Source organism: Cebus imitator, unplaced genomic scaffold, assembly GCF_001604975.1.
Source record: "Cebus imitator isolate Cc_AM_T3 unplaced genomic scaffold, Cebus_imitator-1.0 Scaffold33, whole genome shotgun sequence".
Classification (NCBI taxonomy): Eukaryota; Metazoa; Chordata; class Mammalia; order Primates; family Cebidae; genus Cebus; species Cebus imitator.
Window position 1 is genome coordinate 5713989 of NW_016107348.1, and position 9856 is coordinate 5723844.

At 37.7% G+C, this 9856-nt stretch overlaps 1 protein-coding gene across 1 annotated transcript in view; it reads right to left on the minus strand.

Annotated features, from left to right (window-relative positions):
- Positions 1-9856, minus strand: part of NIBAN1 (niban apoptosis regulator 1) — a 159066-nt gene that overhangs the window by 41882 nt on the left and 107328 nt on the right. The window lies entirely within an intron of this gene.

The window sequence follows — 9856 nt, forward strand, 5'->3', positions numbered from 1 at the left end:
AAAAAAAAAAAAAAAAAGGTATGGATGGTGTCATCAGGCCACCCCTCCAAAAAAATGAAAGAATATTTGCTTCTTTCCAAATACCATCAAAATACTCTCTGCCTTGAAGTTGTGATTCATTGAAAATGCTTTCTGTACACCTGAAAGAGTTAATCTATCACCTATGTGCCACAGCTACCCAAACAGTCAGGTCAAGAAAACAATGATGCAATCAATTATTTCCTATCTTCCCCGGACAAATCTATACAGCTTTATATGGGAAGATTTGTATTCTAAGACAGTCAGTGCAAAACTATCTCCCAATCCCTTGTTAATTATTTGTGGAGATGCTGCTGAAATGATCTCCGGAGAAAAAAATTACACCCTAAAACCTAGGCAAAACAAATGAAAACCATCTAATTCCCTCTTTAAAAATGTGAATTTGAAAAAGTACCCACCATATAATGTTTTACAGGCAGCTGTGGCCATCACACACCCAGGTTCTCTTTCAGCTCAGACCACAGAAACTGGGTCATGTGCCACTCAGTGACATTGCGGGCAGCTGTGTGGCTTACTCTCTGTAGGCAAAAGTCTACCACACAACTTGGATGCGATTTAAAGCAAGCTGGAGTGTTCAAACAATAGGAAAAATGCTTCTTTAGTCACGACTTGTCCTTCATTTTTGATGACACTTTCTCTTATTTCTGGAAATGGCTGTTGACAAATGGTCTTGGTATAATTTGTCAGTATGGCACACAAAATATTAGGGACATTCTTCCTGCCTGATTCTATGGATTGCCTTCATCTTGTGAAATCAGAATACCTCAATCTTACCAGCATCCGTGAGCGCACGCTTTCTACAAGTAAAGGCAGACAGTAAAATAACTTGGCCAGCTTACATGAGAGAACAAATCACTGGCATTAATTGGCATCACTCATCATATCCTATCCTAACATACCCACAGAGTCTAGCACTGTCTGATGATGCTATCCGGGAATATTCTACTCATCATCATTACCAATGATTAATAATAGCATCTCTCCTGAACTTGTCAGAGGATTTTACAGTCTACAACATTTCATTTGATTTTCATTGCAATCTCATGAGACAGGTAAGACAGATGTCATCATTTCTGGTAGAAAATGGAAAAAACTGAAATCAAAGAAGTTTATGTCATTGCCCAAGGATAGCTCATTTTATCAGGTCAGAAAATAAGAATAAAAATAGGCACAATATAAATTTCCAGCCCCATACAGACTGAGCTTCAAAAAAGAACCAATCTAACTTAAAACTTTTAACTGCTGCAGTTTACCCTTGTCTAGGATAATACATCTCAGGTTCCTTATTTGTAACCTTTTTCCAAAGACCTAAGAAATTAAACTGACCCATGCTCCATTATCTTCCTAAGAAAGAGGGATGGCAGCCACAGACTCCGGCAAACCTATTAGCCTGCCCTGATCAGAAAGGTGAGAACACTGGCTAATTTCATGGCCCACTCCTTAGATTTGGAGTGGCAGTATTCGATTTAGTCCTCTTAGAGACCAGATTATTTTTTTTAATGAGAATTTCAATAGTCATGTACCAATAAAGATAATGTCTACATTCCTGACCTATTATAAGAAGCAGCAGTACTGCCAACAGAGTTCCCTTTAATTTCTGGGTTATCTGAGCCCACAATGTGCACCAATTCTGCATAACTGCTTTAAGCCAAAAGACACTAGGAAAGCATTTTGCCTTTGGGGTGGCCAAAGGCCTGGGACGCTGTGCAGCATCAGCATGAGTTGTCTCACTGCAGGATCCATTTACACTTGTAAATAGGTGCTTTTATTGTGAAAGTTCTAAGCATTACAATTATTTTCAGTAAAGTTCAAGGAGCATCTTGTTTAATAACTCAGCTAACAACAAGTTTAAACAAAATAAGATGGGATTACAAAACAATATTACGCAGTCACTAAAATAAGACTTTTATTTTCTAGAAATTAAAATAATAATTATGATGACATTATGGAAAAGTAGTTTGGGGATAATTTTAATTGCAAAAAAACAGATTACCTGCCAACTATGGTGGCTCATGCCTATAATGTTAATACTTTGGGAGGCCAAGGAGGGAGGATTGCTTGAGGCCGGGAGTTCAAGACTAGCCTGGGCAACATAGTGAGACCTCGTCTCTACAAAAATTTTAAAAAGAATTAGATTATAAAATTACATATATATCCTGATTAAGTAATGCAAAATATGAGCAAGGATCAAAAGAGAATGCATAAGAAATGATAGGTGAGTTATGAGGGATTTGAGCTTGAGTCTCAAAGCTTATGAAATGTTATACTATTATTTATCCTTAGGAAAATACAGGCTAATCTAATGACTTTCTTTTTTTTTTTTTTTCCACGAATCTTCTTAGGACCATGGTTGATATTTGCCTTTCCAGAGTCAAAATTGTCCTGTGCCTCTTAGGATCTCAGAGAGCTCTCGTGAGCACTGGCAGCTGCCAAAGCCCAGCATGCACCATAGGGTCCAGTCCACACAGGGGGTCGAGTCCACACAGGGGGTCCAGTCCACACAGGTGGTCCAATCCACACAGAGGGTCCAATCCACACAGGGGGTCCAGTCCACACAGAGGGTCCAGTCCACACAGGGGGTCCAGTCCACACAGAGGGTCCAGTCCACACAGGGGGTCCAATCCACACAGAGGGTCCAGTCCACACAGGGGGTCCAGTCCACACAGGGGGTCCAGTCCGCACAGGGCGTCCAATCCACACAGGGGGTCCAGTCCACACAGGGGGTCCAGGCCGCACAGGGGGTCCAGTCCGCACAGGGGGTCCGGTCTGCACAGGGGGTCCAATCCACACAGAGGGTCCAGTCCACACGGGGTCCAGTCCACACAGAGGGTCCAGTCCACACAGGGGGTCCAGTCCTCACAGGGTCCAGTCCACACAGGGGGTCCAACCCACACATGGGGTCCAATTGACACAGGGGGTCCAATCCAAGGTGTTTGTAAAGAACTTTAGTGAGTGGAGACTCACACCGAAGTGAGCCTTTCTGTCTCTCAGGATGGGCTGAGCTCCTGCCCAGCTCCTGACTCAGTCCACCAAGCAGTCTCCAGTGTGATGCCAACTGAAGAGGTCATTTTTTTTTCTCTTGAAAGATATTGTTTGGTGTGGTCTACTCAGAAGAGGTCTCCACTGCCTTTTTCAAATGTTCTGCTTTTCAGGAATGGAAGGAAAATCCTTACAGCCTGGAACACTTTTGAGGCTTGTCACAAATGTCCTTGAAAGAAATATTACCATCCACTGCTTGCCACCAAAACTGGGCATGATCGGGAGACGACACTAGTGTGCATGTGTCATAGGTGATGTAGTCCATGACACACCCCGATGGACTTGTGTCCCACTGCACTAGAATGTCCTTGTGGACAAGGACTGTAATATTCATCACTGTATCCTCAGGCCACAGCACAGTGTCCAGTGAGAATCAAAAATGGGCACTATTTCCACTTCTGCCTTGTCTCCTGTGTGACTCAAGGTGAGTTACTTTGCTTCTCTGGGCCTAATCTCTCATTTCAAGTGAAAGGCTGACCATCATGTCTGCTTTTTCAGCTATGAAACAATGTAATTCCATGCTCAACTGAAAGTACAGTTAGTTGTATTCACATTTGGTTGGTGCTTTCCTAGACAGTACTTCAACTTAGGGACACAAAGGTCCATATTTAAGGCCACCTTCTCCTTTTCTTCTCACTAAACCTTCTCTCTCTCTCTCTCTCTTTCTCTCTCTCTCTCTCTCTCTGTGTGTGTGTGTGTGTGTGTGTCTTTCTCTCTCTCTCATCTTTCTCTGGGCTGCAGAAAGTCATCAATGTAGCTAATGGAAGATATTAAATGGCATGTGTCTTTCATTATATTTCTATTGGACAGCACTTGTCTAGGGTCTCTTTGCTCTCCTCATTTCCCCTTCTACTCCGCTGAATAACAGCTCATTTTGTGGTTATTTCCATTGGGCTTATCATATGGGCTATCTAATTAATTAACCTACTAAAATAGTGAACATATTCAAATTTGCCATTTCATGGTTAATGACAAGATTAGCAAAACTATGAAATATAACATCATGAATTCAGACAATCACATGGGCTTGGCCTCTAAAATATCTTTCTTTTTCTTTGAAAAAGTAGGTTTCTTCCTAAATACCTTAATTTACCATTTAACAAAAGCATTGTGTTTTACAAAATCATCCAGTTATCCAGAAAAGCTACCTTATTAGTTTGGGTGTTTATTTGAGTATAAACTGTAAGGTCATTAAGTGATTCTATCTCAACCAGAAATTTTTCTTTCATAAAATGCTTCAGAACAAAATAAATTATACCCTTTGTACAAATCAAGACTATACATTGGAATACAGGTCAGTTCTTGACTATCCTTGTTAACTACTGATAAAGCGATGACCGTCATTCTTAAAACTTCATATTTCCTTCTGTACTGATGTTAACGAAGCCTAATTTGCATTTACATTTGAATTCAAATGAGTCTGATGTTCCAAAGATTCATCCTATTTTAAGCAAAAAGCAAATTTGCCTTCTGAGAACTAACTTGTGCCCAGCTATTCTCTGTTCCTTACTTCCAGTGAGAGTAGATGGCATCTCAGAACTGGCTGAAAATGCTCACTTTTCTTTCTTCTCTTCCCATGCTTCCTCCCACTGAATCTTCTCCCACCCTCAACACACACATACACACCTGTGCACACACACACATACACATGTGCATACACATAAACACACACATCTTTCTCTGTGTTGCAGAAAGTAATCAATACTTTGTCTTAAAGGCCTCTCCCAAGGTAAAAGAAGAGGACATGGGAAGTCTCTGCCTTCCCATTAAGACCCTACACTGGTGCTATCCAAAAGAAATATAATGAAATGTATTTCATAGAATGAGATATAATGAAAGCCATGTGTGCAATTTTAAGTTTTATAGTAGCCACATTAAAAAAAAGATAGATTAATGATAATAATGTTTTATTTAACTCCAAGTATCTGAAATATGTAATCAATATAAAAATTATTGAGATTTTTACCTTCCTTTTTTAGTACTAAGTCTTTGAAATCTGCTGTGCCTTTTCAAACTCAGCACATCTGAGTTCAAATTCGGGACATTTTAAGTGATTATTAACCACATGGGGCTACGGCTGCCATATTGGACAGTACACCCTAGATGCTTGTGGTTTAAGAGTATGTTGTTTATTTGAGTGGGGACAGAGGAGGAGGCAATGACAGAGAGCATGCCACTGCACGCCTGATAATGTTCAAACAGCCTCATTACAAAGGGATCTGTTTATACCAACAAAGAAGGAAGAAACTTGATTTTTTCTATAATTCATCATTACATACATAGCACAGCTTATCTAATAGAACAATCCCAGGATCAGAATAATACACAAAATTAAGGAATAAAATAACCTGTAACATGTCCCTATGTGGATTAAGGTTAGTTCAAGTTCAAGACCCTTGACAGTGATATCTCACTCATAGACCTTACCTCATGGGCAGTGAGGAATCCTGGTGGCTTTAACTTGGAGAGTTCTCTAACAACAATGCCATATGGTAAGATTCCTGCTCAGTTTGGTAGAAAACTGCTAACCAGCAACAGATAGATGAGATCATTTCCAAACAGGATACAGCCTTACAACAATACTCTATATTTAGGTAAGATTGTTCACCCTGCTCCTACTCTCCACCAAAAAGAACAGCTAAAATGCTTGATGGATTTGGATGCCCCCTGTTTTTACTGTAGACAATCTCAGTAGTGGGTGCAGACTTGGATCACATATTGTAATTAACTCATTCCATGAAACTATTTGAAAAAATTGGTCTGATGATCTAATTCCCTTACAGTAAAATAGAATTAAAGAGGAAATAAAAATAAAACGTCTTGTGTCAGAAATGTCAAAGCTTTTGCAGGAATGTGTGTGCATGTGTGTGTGTGTATGTGTGTGTGTGTGCATGTATAGAGGCCCATACACGCATGCACACAGTTCCTGTGATGGTGTGTTAATAAGAAGTAAATCCCTCTTGCGTATTCACAGTTCCTAATTGCATTTTGTGTTTATGGAAGGCATAACAGAATCACAGAACTAGAACGGACTTTTAATGTCCAATCCATTTCCCTATTAATGGGGCAATATTTAGTTATTAGACACTAGTAACTAGTGACTAGTTACTAGTTAGTAAAAAAAAACTTGTAACTAGTTAAAACTAGTGACCAGTTACTAGTTAGTTATGACTAGTTATGACTAGTAACCAGTTAGTAGTTATTAAATAGTTGCAACTAGTTACTAGTGACTAGTTATTGCTAGTGACTAGTAAAGTTGTAACTAGTTACAACTAGTCACTAGTTGCCAGTTAGTTGTGATACTTAATTTTGTTTAAATCTTCTCTGATAGCACTCTATAGCTCCACATTTCTCTTCAGTTCTAGGCTGGGCATAGTCTCTCTATTTAATTCTGTGCTTCTTTAATATAATGTATTTTATGTGTTACCTGCCCTCTCTCCCTTCAACCCCAGCACTCCTGGACCCCCTTAATCCACTCTACACTTTTTTCCACAGCATTTGCTATATTCTATCATGCTACATAATTTCTTTATTGTGTTTATGGTTTATTTTCTGTTTCCACCATTGGCCCCTATCTAGAATATAAGTGTCACAAGAATGGGCATCTTTGTTTTGCTCACTACTGTATCCTGAAAGCCTAAATGAGAACTTGGCACACACTATATACTCAATAAATATTTGTTGAATAAATGAATGTAGATCTGATCAGTGTAGATTACCAGTTTCTAATTAAGCTTAAATTAATGTATAAGTATTCATCTAGACCTATGTTTCTGGCTGATTGGTAAGTATATTGGGCAAGACGAAATTAAATGTCTAAATTAAAAATAAACATTTATTATGTTACAATATAAATGAAAGCAAATGGGTTACGTGGTAATACTACTCTTTCAAAAGTGTTATTCTTCAGTATCAAGGATTGGGGATCCTGATTACTTCTGACTTATTCTCATATTTTTCTAGTTATAGATGCTGAAGCCACAAGTCTAGAATGTTCAGTTATGTTCACTCACTTCTCAATTTAAATGTAAGTATTAAATACCAAATCCACTTTAGGCTCCTGATGGATATAATCATTTATTTTATAAGTTAGATTTTGTGGTCTTAGATTTTAAAATATTGAGCCTACATGCCATCTGGAGAAAAATGACCCAGCTTTCATTTTTTAAAATGGCAATCTTATTCATAAGGATCTATTTTTAATCAGCATTTTCTCCCCAATGCTTATTGTAGTACCTAACATATAGTAAGGACTCTAAAAAATCTTTATTTATTTAATGAAAAATTCATTCTGGCAAACTTTGAAAAATTTGGCCATGGACATTTAGAAAGAAAGCAACAAAGATGGCACAATCAAAACACGGAAAAAAATTTTAAGCTGAAAAAAAGGTGATAACTAATTGATGCAGAAATGAGAAAAATCATAATTCAACCAAATAATTCCTCCTGTCACCTAATCATTTTATATATTCCTCACTCCCCTAACATTGGTTGAACATATTATATGTATGAGTCATTGTGAGGGATTCTCTGAATACAAGGGAACAATATTTGGTTCATGGGCATGAAGTTTGTGTGGGAGAGAATAATAAATCCACCACCTGTTCCCCATTGGATCTCTGGCAGTCTGAACAACCACAAGGCAGGTGCCCAGTAAGTGTTTGGTAAAAGAAGGCATAATAATCTACAATACAACAGTGATGTTGTGTTAGTGAAAGCTATGGGCCATGGGAGTCTGGTTTGGGATATGGATGTTTTCATGGGACAGGGAGCTAAGTAGACATGGGTGGACTGAACTGTGGCAGGTGGCAGGTTCTCAAGGCAAAGGAAGAGTGTAACTCAAAGCACAGAGGCAAGCCACAGAGCACAGTGTCCTCATCACACAGCATTTCCTATTTTAAACACCCAAGTTATGAAATCTTCAAATCCATCCTAGAAAAAGTTCTTAATTTTTATTATGTGCAGACATAAAACAATGTGGCTACAAACACTTCCAACAGACAGAGCGTAAGGTGATGGGTTCTGGAGTCTGCAAGGCTGAGGGGCTTCCTAACTGTGATCAAGATGCTACTGTGTGAGGTGGGACACCATGAACAAAGGCCTGAGAACAGAGCCTGCCCTTGGTAAGTTCTCTAGCTTCCAGTGACTTTCCTTCCTCTCCTTTGCTGTGTCCTAATGGCAGCCTTGAGCTTAGCACAGATGGGAAAAGCACACTACAACATTTAGTCTGTCCCCATGAGTGTGAGTGTGGCCTTCAAAATGAATGTTTAGGATCCCCTGCTGAACTTGACATGTAAAATTTTGATAACATTTTCTAAAAATATTTATATATTAATTTGATTGTAATTAGAAACCCAGCAGATATTAGGGAATAATTAGCTACAATGAATGTAAATTCACAATGAGAATATATGCCTAAAAATGATCAAGTATTATACAAATGAATTTTAAGTGGAAAATTTGCTTATTAAAGAAAACACAACAAAAATCTGTAATCAAATCAAAATTGCATTAACATGGGAATAAACAAATGGATCAATGGAAAAGAGAAAAGAATACCTAGATAACCTCAAGACACATACGCATATGTGTGTGTGTGTATATATATAATTTTAATATATGGCAAAAATTGTAGCTTAATTCAGTGAGAAGTTTAGATTATTTAATAAATGGTGCTGGCACAACTGGTTTTCAATTTAAAGGGAAAATTAGACCCCTCATATACATCATATGTAAACATGACTTTCACATAGACTGGAAACTCAAATGTTAAAAATATAGCAATATAAAAACTTCAAGAAAAATTGAGGAAATTAGATATATAATCTTAGGTTAAGGGGAATCTTCTAAACACAGGCAGGAAATCCAAAAGCCATAAAAATAAAGATTAATATATTTGACTATATAAAAATAGACACCTTTGCATGGCAAAATACATCATAATTAAAGGTTAATAATAATATAATTAATGTATAACAGATGAGCAATGAATTTGAGAAAAACATTTTTAATGGAGATATAAAAAAGAGTTAATATCTAAATGTTTAGAGTTCTTACAAGAAAATGACAAAACAAAAGAGAACAAGAAAAAGAAGGAAGGAATGAATGACAATGAAAAGATACAAAAAGGGTTAATATCTAAACGTTCAGAGTTCTTACAAGAATATTACAAAACAAAAGGAAGAAGAAGAAAAAGAACGAAGAAATGAATGAAAATGAAAATGGTGGAGAACATGGATGGACAATTCACATGAAAGTGCATCTAAATAGCTAATAAATGTGAAATAAGATGTTCAGACTCACTGCCAGTCAGGGAAAGGCCACTCAAAATAAAAAGGAAATTCACTTCTTATCTATCAGCTTGTCAAAACAAAACAAAGCAAGAGCCAAAATACCTATTACTGGCAAGGATGCTGGAAAAAGAGCACTCTCATATACTGTAGAAATGTGAGACTTTACAGTCCATCAGAAAATGAATCTGGCAAGATCCATTAAGTTAAAAACACATTCACCCAGCACTCTCTCGTCATGGACACTGCCTCATAGAAATAAGAACTTGAGGATATATGTCCCAGGAGACTTATTTAATCATGGATGATTGTGACAAACCTGGGAACAGAGTGAAGGCCATCAGGAAGAGAATGGTTGAATTACGCAGGGTACAAACCACAGAATATTACATAGCTGCTAATAAATTAGTTAAAAAGATATCAGTTGACTTGGAGGGATTTCCATGAGACCCTGTTGAGTGAAAAAAAAAAAAAAAAAAAAAAAAAAA